The sequence below is a fragment of the Gallinula chloropus genome (genome assembly GCF_964237585.1).
Source record: "Gallinula chloropus genome assembly, contig: HAP1_SCAFFOLD_241, whole genome shotgun sequence".
NCBI lineage: Eukaryota > Metazoa > Chordata > Aves > Gruiformes > Rallidae > Gallinula > Gallinula chloropus.
The window spans coordinates 64,138-79,583 of record NW_028168098.1 but is presented as its reverse complement, the minus strand read 5'-3'; the positions used below and the strand labels follow the sequence as shown (position 1 = coordinate 79,583).

General features: G+C 54.5%; 1 pseudogene across 1 annotated transcript in view; it reads left to right on the top strand.

Annotated features, from left to right (window-relative positions):
* The first annotated feature begins 223 nt into the window (after window positions 1-223).
* The window catches only part of LOC311204808 (hydrocephalus-inducing protein homolog), a 55,015-nt pseudogene continuing 39,792 nt past the window's right edge, over window positions 224-15,446 (top strand). Inside the window, exons 1-11 of the transcript in view lie at window positions 224-313; window positions 921-1,055; window positions 2,849-3,048; window positions 5,941-6,065; window positions 6,476-6,654; window positions 8,147-8,364; window positions 8,900-8,975; window positions 10,880-10,979; window positions 12,012-12,130; window positions 12,417-12,639; window positions 15,298-15,365. The product of the transcript in view is annotated as a hydrocephalus-inducing protein homolog (transcript). The remainder of the gene's footprint in view (window positions 314-920; window positions 1,056-2,848; window positions 3,049-5,940; window positions 6,066-6,475; window positions 6,655-8,146; window positions 8,365-8,899; window positions 8,976-10,879; window positions 10,980-12,011; window positions 12,131-12,416; window positions 12,640-15,297; window positions 15,366-15,446) is intronic.

The window sequence follows — 15,446 nt, the reverse complement described above, 5'->3', positions numbered from 1 at the left end:
CCACCAGGGATAGTCTCCCTCCCTGCTTCTCCCTCAGATAATCGGCAGGAGGAGCTGTCAGCCTTGGAAGGAAGCCCTGCATGGTTCGTGCCATCAAGAAAGGCTGCGGGGGGGCCAGGAGCGCGTGTCGGATGAGCGTTGTGCCTACCTGTGTCTGCGCAGGTCAGCTGCTCTTCCTGGATTTTCAAAGCCCCATTGTTGCGCCTTCCAGATGAGCTGAGACATGGCTACCAAGAACGTTCGTCGATCCAGTGAGCTGTCTGGAATATTCCAGCGCAGAGTAGTAAAGGCTCCAAAGAAGAAGTATGTAACTGTAAGTACCTGCTGTGGCCAGATAGGAACTGTGGTAAGGCTGGAAACCTGCCCTGTGTCCTTCCTCTGCCTGCCCCTCCTGTTTAGCCACACTGTGAAGGCACACACCACCACCCCATCTCTGCTGCCATACTTGTGTTGGAGGTGGCCATCAAGGTGCAGTGGGAGATGGAGTGTGGGCTGAAAGTCCAGAGTCTTGTCTGAATGTGCCCCAGGAAAGGGGCTTTGAAACAGCAGCAGAAAGCCACTGGCTTAGCAGAAGCAGTGGGAGAGCTTTAGGTGCTGCTTGAAGCTCCTGCGAAGCTTAATTCGGTTCCGCTTGGGGGGTCTCCTCGGATGACGTGGCGTTCTGCGTTCCCTTTGGAGAGCCCCAGCGCATCCAGAGTTAGGTGCTCCTGAAGGTCTCTGCCTTTCCTTGGATACAAACCCTAACCTGGGATCGGGGGGGTGATTTCCCCAGGAAGTTGGGAAGGGAAAAGTGGAGAAGTGTCGGAGCTCCAAGTGCTTTGGAAAGGTGGTTAAGGAAGGATGTCAGCAGGGCACGGCCAAGGCTGCTCTTCTCATGTTTCCACGAGTGCCAAGATGGCAGTTTCATGTCTTTCCCACAGGTTCCTCGGCTGGTGAAGGTCACTCTGGAGGACTCGCCTTATTTCAAGTTGGTCAGGCCCGAGGGTGTGTCCTGCACCGTAGCAGTTGGACTGGCTTTGACCTACCATGTCCTTTTTACCCCTGAGGAGAACAAGGTGAGACTGGAGGTCCCAGGAGGTTGGTGCCTTCAGGGGAACGTACAGGGCTAGGTTCAGAACAGGGCATCGGGTGGGGGTTTGGAGGAACTGTTGGTTTCACAGGGTTGTGCTGGATCTAGAACTGTGGGAAGTGCTTTTTTCCCATGGGGAAGGTCATAGGCTGTAGGCTCTTAGACATTTCAGACTGTTTTTATCCTTCAGTGCTGGCATGTTTAACGTCTGCTGACTCCAGAGACAAAAGAATCTACTTCTTGTGGTGGGTTGGCCGCTCAAGGTGTTGGTTTCTAGTATCTGCCCATTGCTGTGTAATTACAGGTTTGCTCCAGTAACTAGAAATACAAAAGTCTGTTTAAAAGCAGCCTGTTATTCGGAGGATCTGAGACAAGGACCTTTGAAACCTGGTGTCACCTTTGTGTGTGTCATGTTGGACACAGTAGTGAGACAGCTGAACATCACCTCTAAAGCTCCTCCAGTGCTCTAGGCTGTGGTCAGGCAGTCTGCAGCTACTCACAGCGCGGTACTTCTGTAGATGACAGAGACATCGTCCTGAAAGAGCGTGTGCAGGCAAGGTTAGGGCATCTAACTCCACCGTCCATCTGGAGATGGAGCTGTTCAGCCTGGCAGTGAAATGATTTTGGTGGCTTAATTCACCTTCCTGCTGCTGCCCCCCAGCCGGCCGGGGGCGGGGGACAGGGCAATGGCTGTCTGGCTCCTTGCTGAACCAGCCCAGGGCTGGGAATAGCATGCTTGGCTCTGGTAGGGCTGTCCCCGTGCCTCCCGCTTGTGGGCCTGAGAGCACCAGCTTCAGGAAGGCACCCAGTCACTTCTAGAAACTTCAGAGGCGTTAGCAAGGCATCGGCTGTGCCACAGTGTGCAGCAGAGAGAGCAGAGCTGTCCCCTGCCTCCCCCAGGGCTGGGCTGAGGTGAAAGGGAAGTCAGAGGTTAGATGTGCAGCGAGAGCTCTCAGGGCCTGGGAGGAGCTGGAAGAGGCTGCACCGAGGGCAGGGCTGGAATTGTTGGTGCCTTCAGTACCTGTCAGGGATCTCTCAGGAATAGCTTGGGTATGGAGCAGAGCCGGCTCGGGGCTGGGGAGGTGGATCAGCTTTCGGAGGGTGGGTGTCCCCAGCCTTGTCCTTGAGATGCTGTGGAAAGGGGTGGGAACTCTCTGCCTCCCCTGATGTTAAAACAGTCATCTCGGTGAGGAGTTGTGAGGGCCTGGGACAGGCTGCCAGGGAGGGGCTTGAGTCACGGTCCCTGGGTGTGTTTGAAAAAAGGGCAGATCAGGTACTTAGGGATATGGTTTAGCACAGGACAGGAAGAGTTGGACTCGATGATCTTAAAGGTCTTCTCCAACCTTGTGATTCTGTGATTTCACCAATGGCCGGTGGCAAAGTCCATCCAACAGTGTACCTGAGCATCCCCCACCAAGCTTCAAGTGGGGTCACTGGGATGGAGTTGGTGCCGCGGCATAACCGGGTGCGGAGCGGTGCTGGAAGCAGGTCCTTGATCTGCTGCAATCCCTTCTGTGGGATCACTCTGTTCTGGTGCTTCGGCATCAAGCTGTCAGGTGACTTGGTCTGGTTCTGCCAGCTCACTGAGGAGGCAGCTGGATCAGCAGGGCGGTTTCCTCTCTGCAGGCTACCAGCCCTGTCCCAGTGGTGCTGCTGGAGGGAAAGGTCGTTACAGAAAGAAGTGCTGTTCCATTCCCAAAGGCTCCTGTTAGTGGTGGGAAGCAGCAGTTTTCCTTCCGCCGGGGACTGAACGTACCGTGATTTGTTCCTTCCCCTCAGGATTACTCCCACCAGATCACCTGTGTCACAGACAGGGGACGGTTCATTGTGCCGATCCGAGCTATTGGTGCCCGGGCGGTCCTGGACTTCCCCCTCCACCTGGACTTCTCCACCTGTCCAGTCAAGTACAGCAGCCAGAAGACTCTGCTGGTTCGCAGTGTTGGCAACCGGGAGGCCCGCTACTCCATCAGCACTCAGAGGTAAGGGACCTCACTTCATTTGCCCAACAAAAGGTGTGGGGGGGTGTTTTTCTTCTAGAGCTCTAGAGCAGCAAGTTTCACTGCCAGGAGCTTGCTCCGACACGGGCTTCCCCCAGAGTCACAGTGTCCTTCAGGTGTCTCCAGGCACTCCAGCGTGGGGTCCTCCACAGCTATAGATGGGATCTCTGCTCCCTGCCATCCATGAGCTGCAGGGGGACAGCCTGCTTCAGCATGGTCTTCTCCACAGGCTGCAGGGGAATCTTTCTCTGTGGTGCCTGAAACACCTCCTCATCCCTCCCTGCTCCTTCTTCCCTGGCCTTGGTGTCTGCACAGTTCCTCACATCTTCTCACTCCTGTCTCTGGGGTCAAAAAGCAGCTTCTTGTGTTTTTTTTTTCCCTCTAACTGTGATTCTGAGGCACTGTGACCATCCCTGGTGGGCTCGGCCTTGGTCAGCAGCGACTCCAGCCTTGAGGTGACTGGTGTTTGCTCTGTGTGGCTTCAGAGAGCTTCTGGCTGCTTCTTGCAGAATCCACCCCTGCAGATCTCCCCCTTCTCCAACAGAACTCAGCCATGCAAAGCCACAACACAGGTACAGGCACATGTGAGAGAGGAGGAGGACAGCAGTGGGGTAGAAGGGAATGAGAGATGCGTCTGAGCATGTAGAGGCCAGCTGATGGGCCTGTATCCTCTATGTTTTATCTGTGCAGGTTGAACTTCTGGTTTAGTTGATGCAACTTCTCTTTTGTGGCCTGAGCAAACTCAGGCTCTTGCCCATTCACAAACCAGCTCAGGTGCCACCGTTCCCCAATTTGCTGTCCTGCTTGTGCCACTTGTCTTTGCCTCCCCTCTCTGGGTTCCCTTCCCTGGCACCAAGCGTAGAACTTTCTGCTCTCCCCGTTAGGGTGCTTTTGCAGCCCATCTCCCATCCTTAAGTACTGAGAGCTCAGCTCGTGCATCTGGTCACATCCTGGTGATGTTCCCCGCCCGGTCATCATTTGTCCGAGGACTTGGCTGTTTTCTGTTCTGCTTTTTGCTCCAGAGAGGAGCTCGTAAGTGAATCTGTGGGGCCAATTCAGCATCTTCGATAGCTTCCGGAAAACGTGGTCGCATTTTGCCCGTGATTTGACTGCTTTTTCATGAAAAAACCCCAGCCAGCCACCCCAGCACTGCCCATGCTTCAGTGTGCTCTGTGCCTGCCCTCCCTGCGCAGGGCCGTGCCCAGCCCCTAACCGCAGCGCTTGGGAATAAAAATCCCAGGAGGATAAATCCAGTAAGTCTCTTCCCATTGCTCTTGTGGTTCAGGCAGGAGAATGAGTTTCTTCTCTGTGACATTGGCAGAGAGAAATGTCATTCCAATAGGTTTAAGATGAAAATGGTGTCTGGGAGCAGACAAGGCGCAGCGCTGCCTTTTCCTGCGGCGATGGACGTTGTGCTCTGCCGTGCTCCAGGGACAGAGAGGGTCGGTCTGGGATTAGATCCCTCTAGGAGTGTCCCCACCCAGCTCGGAAAGCTCGGGAGATGATCCTCCAAGGCAGAGCGCTCAGGGATCCCCTGTGGTACCCATACACTACAGGGAAGTGTGGGGATGCACAAAGACCACCCGAGGTTCTGAAATTAGGGCTGAGGTGCAGGAAAAGGGGGGAAGGGAAGGTTGGGCTTGGGAGGTGCTGAGTGTACCTGGGATTTTTCAGTGCAGTCTCAGATGCTTTGTCCTGAGGGACTGGGTTTGCTGGGATGGTTATGCTGCTTGACTTTGGCTGTTCTACTGCTGCCAAAAAGTAGCATGTGCAAAGGTTAAGCCTTTGGGTTTGGTGGGGTTTTCCCTTCTGTAGGTCTGGGTGGACAGGGTAGGGCATTTCAGTCCCCAGTAACTTTGCTGTCTGCCTTGAGGCTGGAGGTAGCTTTTAATGAACTAGGTTCTCCCAAACTCAACTGGTTTTATGATGCCAATTAAGGCAGCAGTAGATGAAAGAAAGCTTGGCTGTTAGAAGATGAAAGTAGCCCGGGACTCGCAGTATAGTGCAGCCTCCTTGCACGCTGCGTTTACTGAGCATGTGGGTGCAGGAGAGAAGCCACCGTGGTGCTTTGAGGGCCTGTGTCACAGACTTGCCAGCTTCTTTCACTTGTCAGCTGCCTTTCTGCATTATGTCAGGAGTATGCTGGCCCTTGGTATCCTCGTGGGACATAACTTGAGCCCAACTCTGTCAAGATGGGGAAGCTTGACCCCTGGTGAGAGTAAGCAAGCCCTAAATAGCAAGGTAGATAATTATCAGAGTGCTTACAGGTCTAGTGTTGCTCTCTTGCTGAAGGGCTGTAACGGGCAAGATCTCAGCAGGTCCTGGTGTGAAGGGGACTCCTGGGTTGGTGTGCCTAGATGAGGGTATAGGAGCTGGGGACTGCAAGGTGCCGCTGGGAGATCAGGACCTGCGAAACTTCAGACATTGTGCAACAAAGCAAGCGTACAGCTGGATGTAGTAAAAGCATGCCAGAAGAAAAGGAGCTATTAACCCCCCTCCAAACCTTCTCTCCTGTCTTTCAGGAGTAGCAGGTTTCTAGGTGGCAGAAAAAACCCTGATTCCCAGGGACATCAGGGTCAAGCTGTGCATGCAAACACCTCTTAACCTGCTCTGGGCTCTTCAAAACCCATTCTCTGATGGTATGGTCCGGACTGGAGCCTGGCTGCAGTATCTGGGGGGGATCAAGTCATTTCATACCCTCGGGTCTTCAGAGAGCGAGGGTCGCCAGCCGTGTTTCTGACCCGCTGTGTTCTGGGTTGCTGCTGCCAGCTGCTTGTTTGCTCCTCACACAAGCGAGCTGCCGGGAACTAGAGTGCAAAAGAGCCCCCAGAGCTCCCACCACAGTCCTGATGAGTGTGTGTGTCTCTGTTGCAGCCCTTTCTCTGTCGATCGCTCCATCGGTACGCTCGGCATCGGTGAGGCCATGCAAGTAACAGTGGAGTTCCACCCGCTGAAGACTGGGGATTATTGCGGTTCCCTGATAGTTCACTACGACACAGGTGAGTGTCCTATATGCAGGTCTGCGTCCTTCAAAGCAGAACAAGGCTGAACTTCCTTTGCAAACTACTTGGATTTGGTCCTGTAAGCGTAACGTGTGTGTGTGGGGGGGGGGGGGGAAGCTCTTGTCTGCATCCCATCCTGCCGTGGGCTGTTGCTTTGCTCCTTCCTCTGCCACCTTCTTTTCTGGCCCACACCCTCCAGGCATCTTTGGGGGGGATCAGTGAGAGACTGGGAGAGACTTGACACTTGTGGTAGGCCTGGAGGAGATGCCGTGTGAGCTGTGGCTGAGGTGGGACTCCCCTGGGAATGAGGGGTAATAAAAGCTGTAGCCCTTTCTTCTGTGACCTGAGGCTCGCTTGCGTTCATCGGCAAGTGAGAGGAGTAAAGAGTCCCCTGTGCTTTCTTCCAGGTGAAAACATGAAAACAAACCTTTATGGAGTGGCTGTAGATGTCAACATCTGGCTGGATGAGGAGCCTGTGAGCATTGAGAAGACCTACCTCACGCTGTCGAAGCGCAGATGCGTGGCCATCCACAACCGCAGTGACATCATCGCCCGCTTCCAGTGGAAGGCTTGTGGCACGCAGGAGGAGGAGGATCAGCGGGAGAGAAGGTCCGTTTCAAAGATGCCTTTGGTTAGGTACCCTGCCCAAGGGGAACGCTACCGTCTGGCCTCGAGGGGGGTTGGTGCTTTTAGGACAAGTCAGCCATCCACAGCATCAGGGTGGGTGTCCCTGGGCTTTACGGGGGATGGAGCTCAGTGCTTCCCATCCCAGTTCCATCCACCCTCTGGCTGAGGGTGATGTTTTGGGGAGGAAAGCTTGATTGCAGTGACTGGATTTCCTCTGAGAGCGAGCTCTGGTGTTTGTGGGAGCCGCAGACTGCTGAGAGCCAGTGGCTCCCGGGCTGCAGAGAGTCTGTGAAGCTTCATTGGCCCTGGAGGATGAGGCCATCTCCTGAATAGGTTTGGGCTGTCCAGGTTTCCAGCACGGAGTGTTTCTGCCCTTCCTTCAAGCCTGGGGAGTGTTTGGAGGTGGAAGGGTCTGCAGGGAAGGAAGGTAGGGCAGCATGGGACTTGGAAGTGCATTTGGACTTCAGAACCCCCTGTCTTCATGGTGGTGAGAGATGGGGCTGGATCTTCAAAGGATGTCTTTGGGGAAGCTTTGAAAGGTCTCTCTCAGGTGGCAGAGACACACTCGGAGCCCGGGAGGTGGAATGAGGGGTGGGAGATTGCACTTGAAAGCTTGGGTGATTTGGGAATCCTTGTGTGACTTCTCAGAGTGGGGTGGATGTAGGAGTTAGCGTGACTGTGGAGCTGATGAGGAAACTGCCACAAACTGGAGGCTTTGTGAGGGCTTCTGAGCAAATAAAGGTCAAGGGAATTAGGTCAGAAATGGCTTGAAGGCCAAAAGTAGTTTTCCACTGTTACCTCTTTTTAATTGTGCAGTGTGTGACTTCTGTGCGAGCTCAGTGTGTTAAAAGAAAACCTCATGACCTCCTCTTGGTAAAGGAATAGTCCAGGGAAGTGCCACCTCTCCCCACCTGCCTGTCTCAGACTGGGCCCTGAGTGATGCTCTGCCCCTCAGAAGCCTTAGTTTTCCCCAATTACATTTGATCTCCTGCCAGCTTGTGTCCTAGACACTTCCCAGGATGTTTGGGGGTGGTCGTAGCTCCAGGGCCGCTGAGCTGCTGTCAGAGGAGCTGTTGAGGTCTTGGACCAGGGAGGATGTTTTCATGGGAGAAAGGAACACAGGACCCCAGTTTGTGCCCCAAGAAGACCTGGGTCATTGGAAGCTCTGTCCAGGGGTTTGTCCTGCAGGACTCTCTGGGATGTAACGGTGGAATTACTGTCTGCTGATGGAGGTTGAGTTGAGGGTCGCTCATCTCGGGCTGGCAGCCCCCGCTAAACGCGCAGCGTTGCAGGTCAGCCGTGGAGGAACGTCTGCCCTTGCGCTCTACGGGGAGCTGGCCAACGCAAGGAGTTTTGGTGCTGGTGAGGGCACTCGCCCCAGGCTCTGTCTGTGTGCAGCCAGGAACGGCCAGGACTGCGTTTCCTTTCCAGTTGTGTTTGAATTGAGCCAGGTGACGATCACCGTGGGGTTTCTGCCCCGCGGCCTCGATGTGCTGCATACGGAGCCGTCTGCTTCCCCCCTCCCCGAGTTGTCAGCTGCTGGTTCCTCATGGCTGGGGGACTGGAGTGTGAAGGGGGACAGCAGTGCACCCGCTCGGAAGTTCTGCTCCCTTCCCACCTCTGGCTTGTCATCCTTCAACTCCGGGATGATTTTGGCAACTACTACCAAGTGAGGGAGAGATTAACTGTGTCAGAGCTCTGAGGAGAAGGGGAAAAGGAAAAAACCAGGTGGTTCAGGGCCAGGCTGAAGGGTTTGGGCTCAGAGGTGCCAGTCCTGACGTCTTCATCAGGTGATGTTAGGCTTCCTTTCTCACGGCCTCTGTATTTCTGCACCTACCCACTGATGCTGTGGTGCCTGAATCGCAGAGCCCTGGGATCTTCTGGTGGTGGCGGGGTGGGGAGCAGAGGGGATGTGGTTGTTCCTTACACCTGAGGGTCTGAAAGGGAAGAGAAGACAGTGATGCTGGGAACCTGCAGCCCAGAGCAGGGGGCTGCTGCCCTGCCTGGTGACACGCTGCCCTGGTGCTCCTCATCCTTCTCTGCCTCCCCTGAGCATCCTGGGGGTAGGAGAAGCCAATTGGGGATGGAGATGGATTCCCCATTGGTTGTGGCAGCAGCTTTGAGCTAGGTCGCTCTCCTGAGGGCTGCTCACTTGTGTAAGACCCCAGGACGCAAGATCACCTTTCCCGCCTCCTCTCCTGCAGCATCCCCGACCAGAGTGCCAAGGTGCAAGGAGAATCCCTGCTTTTCTCTGACGGGATCTTCAGCATTGAGCCAGCAGTAAGTGACAGCTTTGAAACCTCCCTTTCTTTTCTTCCTCCTCCTCTTCCTCCCTGAATGAGGTCACTTAGCAGATCCTTGCTTGATGTGCTGGAAGGAAACATTGGGTTTCTGGTGGGGCCGGGAGAGCTGGTGGCAAAAAGCATTTTCCAACTCGTGATGGGCACTGAGAGCCTAAAGCTGGGCTTTGCTCCCAGGGCTACGAATGAAGAGCTGCCTAAGTGTCCTGAGCACGTTCAGAGGGATGGAGCCTTATATGTAAAGGCACACCTTGCACAGGGTTAACGCAGGGTGTGGGACCATGTCAGTTGAGATGCTGACCAGAAGTGCTCGGGTGGGAAGGAGGGCAAATTCAGCCCCCGTTTAATCACAGAAATACCAGTCCTCACCTACCCTGGTCTTGTGCCAGCCCTGAACCTCTGTTTTGGTGCCATCAGGAGCTTGCACGTGAGACCAGCAGGTTCAGGCAGGCTTTTTGACCTCTGTCACACCTAGGTACAGCAGCTTGCTTAGTTATCTTGCTCTTCCATTTACGCGAGCCAAAGCTTGGGGTTTAGTCCCCCCCGAGCCCCAACTCCGAGTGTGTGCCTGGTCTGGCATGAGAAAAGGTGAAGCTGCTTTGTTTTAGGGAGGGGGATGGTGTTTTCTTATCACTCATGTAAGGTTGGGAGTCACCAATGCAGAGCTGCAGTTTCACACCAGTGCAGCTGGGGGCAGCATGATGTGACCGAGAGATCATGTCAGAGCAGTAGGGAGCTTGTAGAGAGTGGGACCTGATCAGCCGGGCGTTGGGAGCATCCTGCGCTGCACCAGAGCTGGTTGTGGGGTGTCACCCACATCCTGCTTAGTGACAGTAGGCCTAGGCCTCCACAACAGGCTTAACCCGCTCCTGAGGGGCATTAAGGTGAGGCCCAGCAATCCATCTGCCCACAGAACCGAGTCCTGGTACTTCCCGTAGTGACGAGTGGATGTGAAGAGTAGCCAGGTCCTTTGGAGTGGACACCTCTCCTAGACATCTGCACTGATGTTACGGAGTTTGCTCCAGGGCTGCCTACAAGTGGGCTACTACCTGATTGTCCCCCCTTGTGGGTGGTGGTGGTGTTGCTGGTGCATCAGCAACCTTTTGATTTCCATGAATTCTGTTATTTATGGAACAATCAATTTTGCTCCAGAGTTTTGCTCGTGTCTGTCTGCTCCCCCGACGTGGGGCTGTCTGGATGTCAAACCATAGTAAAGATTTTCTCCTTTATCAACTGGAGAATCTAAAATTCCATTGACTTCCATTAGCCTTCTCTCCAGTGATGAGCCTTTAGCTCAGGCAGAGACACTTCTTGCTACCTGAATGTGCTGGAGAGGCTCCCTAAAAGCTGGGATAGACCTTTCAGGCCAAAAGTGGCTTCTCTCTTCCCACCTGTCGCCCATTGTGCCTGAGAGCACCCTGCAGAAATAATCAACCCCTTGTGACAAGTGGCTAGAGGAAATCCTTGCTTGCAGGAGTTAGGAAGCTGATGGAGGGATGGTAGTCTGGGAAAGGCTTTGTGGGGTGACCCTGCTCTGGCAGGGGTTGGGACTGGATGAGCTTTCGAGGTCCCTTCCAGGTCTGTGAGTCCGTGACTGGCCGGCACCTCTGAAGCGATCCTGCTGGACTCGCTGGAGTGTGAGCCGGGCTGGTTGCTCTGTTATAGCCCTAATTTATCAAAATGCCTCTCCCAGGTGCCAGTAAAGGTCAGGGACGTGGAAAGTTTTTCGTAGCTGCTTCCAAACTCCCTTATAAATATTGTTGATTAGTGTCACTGGCTCTTTGCTCTTCCCTGGTGCTCTGAATATCGGCTCGTGGGGCCACGGTTGGAACGAAGGGATGTGATGTTTGAAGACAAATGGTTTGCTGTCTGCTTCTGTTTTAGGAGGGAGAGATTTGGCCAAATTGTTCGGCTGAAATTAGTGTGACCTTTAAGCCTCAAGAAGCCAGAGTGTATCAACAAAAGTTCTACTGCGACATCTCAGGTACGGCTCCTGTCCCCTCCTGCTCTTGCCCATGGTGGGGAGGAGCCTGGCTGAGGTATCATGGTGGGAATTTGGGGTGTTGCCTCTCCCTAGAAGACCTGTGGTTGTTAGATGCTGCTGCAGGTGGTGAGCCCTGGAGCACCCAGGTGTGGAGCTGTATGTTGGGTGCAGGTGGTGCTGAGCTGCATTAGTATAAAGAGCAGATTTTTGTCTTGGGTTGTGTTTTCCTGAGCTTTACACCTTCCTGAGTGGATTTCAAAGCTCATCTTAGCACATGGGAAGAGATTCAGAGGTGGCGTTGGAAACTCAGCATCACCCCAAATCCTGTGTTCAGTTTGGGCACCTGACTCCAAGAAGGACATGGAGGTCCTGGAGCGTGTGCAGAGAAGGGCAGTGGGGCTGGGGAAGGGGCTGGAGGGCAAATCCTCTGAGGAGCGGCTGAGGGAGCTGGGGGTGTTCAGCCTGGAGAAGAGGAGGCGGAGGGGAGACGTTATTGCTCTCTCTGTCTCCCTGAAAGGAGGCTGTGGGGAGCTGGGGCTCAGCCTCTTCTCACAGCTAAGTAGCGACAGGACGAGAGGGAATGGCTGCAAGTTGTGCCAGGGGAGGTTCGGGTTAGAAAGGAGGAGAAATTTCTTCTCCGAAAGAGCGGTTGGGCATTGGAAGGGGCTGCCCAGGGAGGTGGTGGAGTCACCGTCCCTCAGGAAAGGTCGGATGAGGTCCTTAGGGACATGGTTTAGTGAGTAATAGAGGTGGTGGGGGGATGGTTGGGCTGGATGATCTTGGAGGTCTTTTCCAGGCTTAATGATTGTGTGATTGTTTCAGGGTGCAAAGTGATGGCTCAATTAGAAAGCAGCCCAAGGGTTTGGTCAGAAAGGAGAAAGCAGCCCAAAGGCATATCTGCCAAGGGAAGGGTCCTGTACCTTTCCCTGGATCTTCCTGGGCTGATCCCTGCCAGCCTCAAGTCAGAGGCTAGAGCCTGGAAAATGCGGGATCAGAGGGAATTGCTGTTCTGACATTGAATTCTCTCCCCAGGCCGTGAGACCAGGCTGCCCCTGTGCATCCAGGGGGAAGGCATAGGGCCTCGGCTGTGCTCCAGCTTTGAGCATCTGGACATCGGGGATGTCTTCATGGGAGCGGCGCACAAGTACGAGGTGAGCTGTGAGAGCTAGCAGGGCTTGGGCTGGAGCCTGGTGGCTCCTTGTGGGATTTCTGGCAGCTCAGGAGTTGTGAGCAGGGCAGCTCTGTGCCAGCTGGACAAAGGCAGAGGTTCTATGGAGTTATCACCGCTTTGCCTGGAAAAAACCCAAAGGCAGAACTTGTCCCGTTGTATTTCCTTTGCCTTCTGCCTTCCAGGTGTTCAGTGTTGAATTAGAAAGCAAATGGGTCTTCTCTAAAGGAAATGTCCTTCTGCATTTCCATTTTGCTTTCCTGCTGCAGGTGGTGCTGTTTAACAAAGGACTCATCCAAGCTGTCTTCAGCTTGGTTCCTCCAGCTACAGTTCTGGGCTCTGCTTCACCTTTCTCCCCAGCGAGGGAGGGATTTTGCCAGGCGATCTCCAGGTCATCCAGATCTCCTTCAGTTCCACCATCCTGGGGCAGTTCACAGAAGAATTCAAGTTCAATGTGAATGGATCCCCTGAGCCTGTGACCTTGACTATCAGGTGAGTGGGGAGGTTACAGGAGCTTGGTGGGCACATCTGGAGTTATCTCTGGGTAGTCATCTCCCACCTGCCTCATTTTCTGGCGAAGCAGAGAGAAAAAGGTGTTGTGGGAGGTCTTGGCGTGGGGATGCTAGGTTAAGAGCTGAGACCATTTAACCTTGGCTCCAGTTTGAACCTTGCAACCCAGGGGTGATGACCTTCCTTCCTTCCTACACCCTCACTATACCCTGTTTAACTCTGAAAGACTTGTGCCTGTGGGAAGCACCTTGGCCTTCTTGGTGGAGCTTTCCAGGACACTCTTGGCACAGAGTTTGGCGGCGACAAGTTCCTATCGTGATCCTTTGACACCCCAGTGTGATGATCCTGGGGCTGGAAGTGACTACCCATGCTGGGAAAAGTTTAAGTGGAGCTTGTACAGGAAAGGTGTGGAGATGCCTGCTGCCCAGGGTGGGTACCAGGAGTTGGTAGCTCCTTCCCCCTTGGGTTGCGGCAGGCATGTGATGGGCTGTAGATGGGTCTGGGATGGGTCTGTGATGTCCCACGTGAAGGCACAGCAAGGCCAAAAGCACTTTGGAGACCCTTGAGCAACAGGCCAGCCTGGGTGATTTTGTGTTTTATAATCCTCTGTTAAGAATCCACCCAACCTGGGTAGCAGCAGGCTCAGTGTCATCCCTCACACACCTGTGTTGGGACAGGGTGTCCTCCCAGCTCCTGTGCAGCGAGTGCTGCGCTGCCTCCTTCCTGCAGCTGGAAAAGCGCCGATGCAGGAGCCTGGGAGCTCTCTGCAGCAAGAACTCGGGCATCATCCCGTGGGTCGGTGCTGGTGCAGAAGATAATCTGCACCGAGCCGAGGGGGGAAAGAGAAAAGGCTGCTAAGAGAGTCAAAGCTCCTTTCTCAGGCTCTCAGCAGCGGATAAACTTGTCCCAGTGGGTCATAACCATGGGCTGGTGGGATAGTGTGGTGTAGGCAGGCAAGATGTGGGGCTGGCTGTGCCTCCTCGGCCAGCAGCCTCCTGCTAGATCAAGGTAGCCACGAAATGAAAGGAATCTGCAGTGGGTTTTGCCGGTGAGGCAAGAGAAACAGGTGAAAACAGAACAAGAAGTTTATTGCTTGAAGAGAGAGCGGGGAGTCGGTGTGACCAACTGGAGCTTCAAGACACCCGCCTGCTCGAGCTGAGCGCCCCGCTCCTCGGGAGGCTTTGAGCGCTGGATTTAGTCCCATGCGGAGAACAACTGCCAGTTGGATGTGAGCTGGCTGGTGGGACACTGGGCTATGAAGAAGGGAACGAGGATGAGTGTTTTGAGCAGTTCTTTGTTATCCTTCCCACTCAGCAAGAACCCCCGAGTCCACTAATGCTGCCATAAGATGTGATCGTTCCCAAAACATCCGCGTTTCCCCCCAGTTCCTTGCAAGCCGCACTGTTACCGGCTGTGGGGCACAGAGCTCTGGGTTGGCTCCTTGCCTGGACTTTCTGGGCAGCTGCTTGGGTTTGACTCGAGCCTGGATACCAGCGCACTCAGTAGGAATGGGAGCCTCCTGGCAAGGCTCGTCCTTGGCACTTTCCCAGTGTGATCCCCACTCACAACCTGGCAAGTGCTGTGATGGAAAGCAGGGCTGTGCCCTTCCCTCCATCCCAAGTAAGCTGTTAGGGCTTGGGAGGTTGAGTCTGACCCTCTGAAGTCCTTGTGGAAGAACTTCAGCAGCGGCAGGGATCTCCTGCTGATGGAGGTCTGAGAGTTGAGGCAACTCCTGCCAGGTGCCCAAATCGTAGGTGACTGTTCTTTAAATGGAATCCAAAGCCAGGGCCTTGAGTGCTTGTTTCTTAGGTGCTTAAAAAGGGATGCTGCAAGTGGGACACCACGGATGAACGTGGGTCCCTCCTGCGGGATGCTGGGCTGCGTTCGTGTGCGGGACGGGACTAAAGCTGGAAGGCACCATTTGCTGTGCTCCCTGATTTAACTGAGAGGCGGAGCTGGGCTCGGGTGGCATCAGCCATGAGGTGAATTCACGAATGGTGTGTGGCTCCAAGGGCCGATTTCAGGCAGCGATGGCAAGTTTCAGAGTTTGGAGCTGATTTTAGGGACAGGAGAGGAGGTGTGGTGGGTTCAGGGCCCCGTGTTTGGTTTAAGAGGTGTTGTTCTTGGCTGTGTGAGCAGTGAGAAGCTGATACATTCCTGTGTAGAATTGTTGCTGATCTTGTTGTGGTCGGTAGGTGTCTGTGCGCTCCCCAGGATCCTGATAATTGTGTGGATCCAGATCTCCTGAGAAGACGCCCATACACTCAAAGGAAACGCTGGCTCCAGCTGAGAAGGGAACCTGAGGAGGGTTACTCCACTGAGTCCACTTTTGTGCGGGCATCTCTACCCATGTGTTACAGATGGGGAAACTGAGTCACGGAGCCATCGCTTGTTTGGGGCCCCTCATTGAGCCAACTTGGGGGCATAGATTTGCCCTATCCTGCGTGACACTGTGCCCTAAGCCCCATCTGATAGCTGCTGGCCACCTCCTGTCCCCATGGATGAGGGCAAGGGTGTGAGGGGCTGGTTTGAAAGCTGCCGTGGTTCTGACACCAGCTCTTACCCGCCCAAGCAGCAGGGAGAGCTGAAAGCTCTGCAGTTCTCTAACTCAGCCAGTGCCTTGTCTGTCTGTCCTCACAGTGGCTGCGTCATTGGACCAACGTTCCACTTCGATGTGCCTGCCCTCTGCTTCGGTGACGTCTCCTTCGGTGAGTGCGCCCTGGGCTTGGACCACGGGCCGAGAGGTCCATGCGTTACCGAAACGGGGCGCTTGGAACCTCAGAGCACCC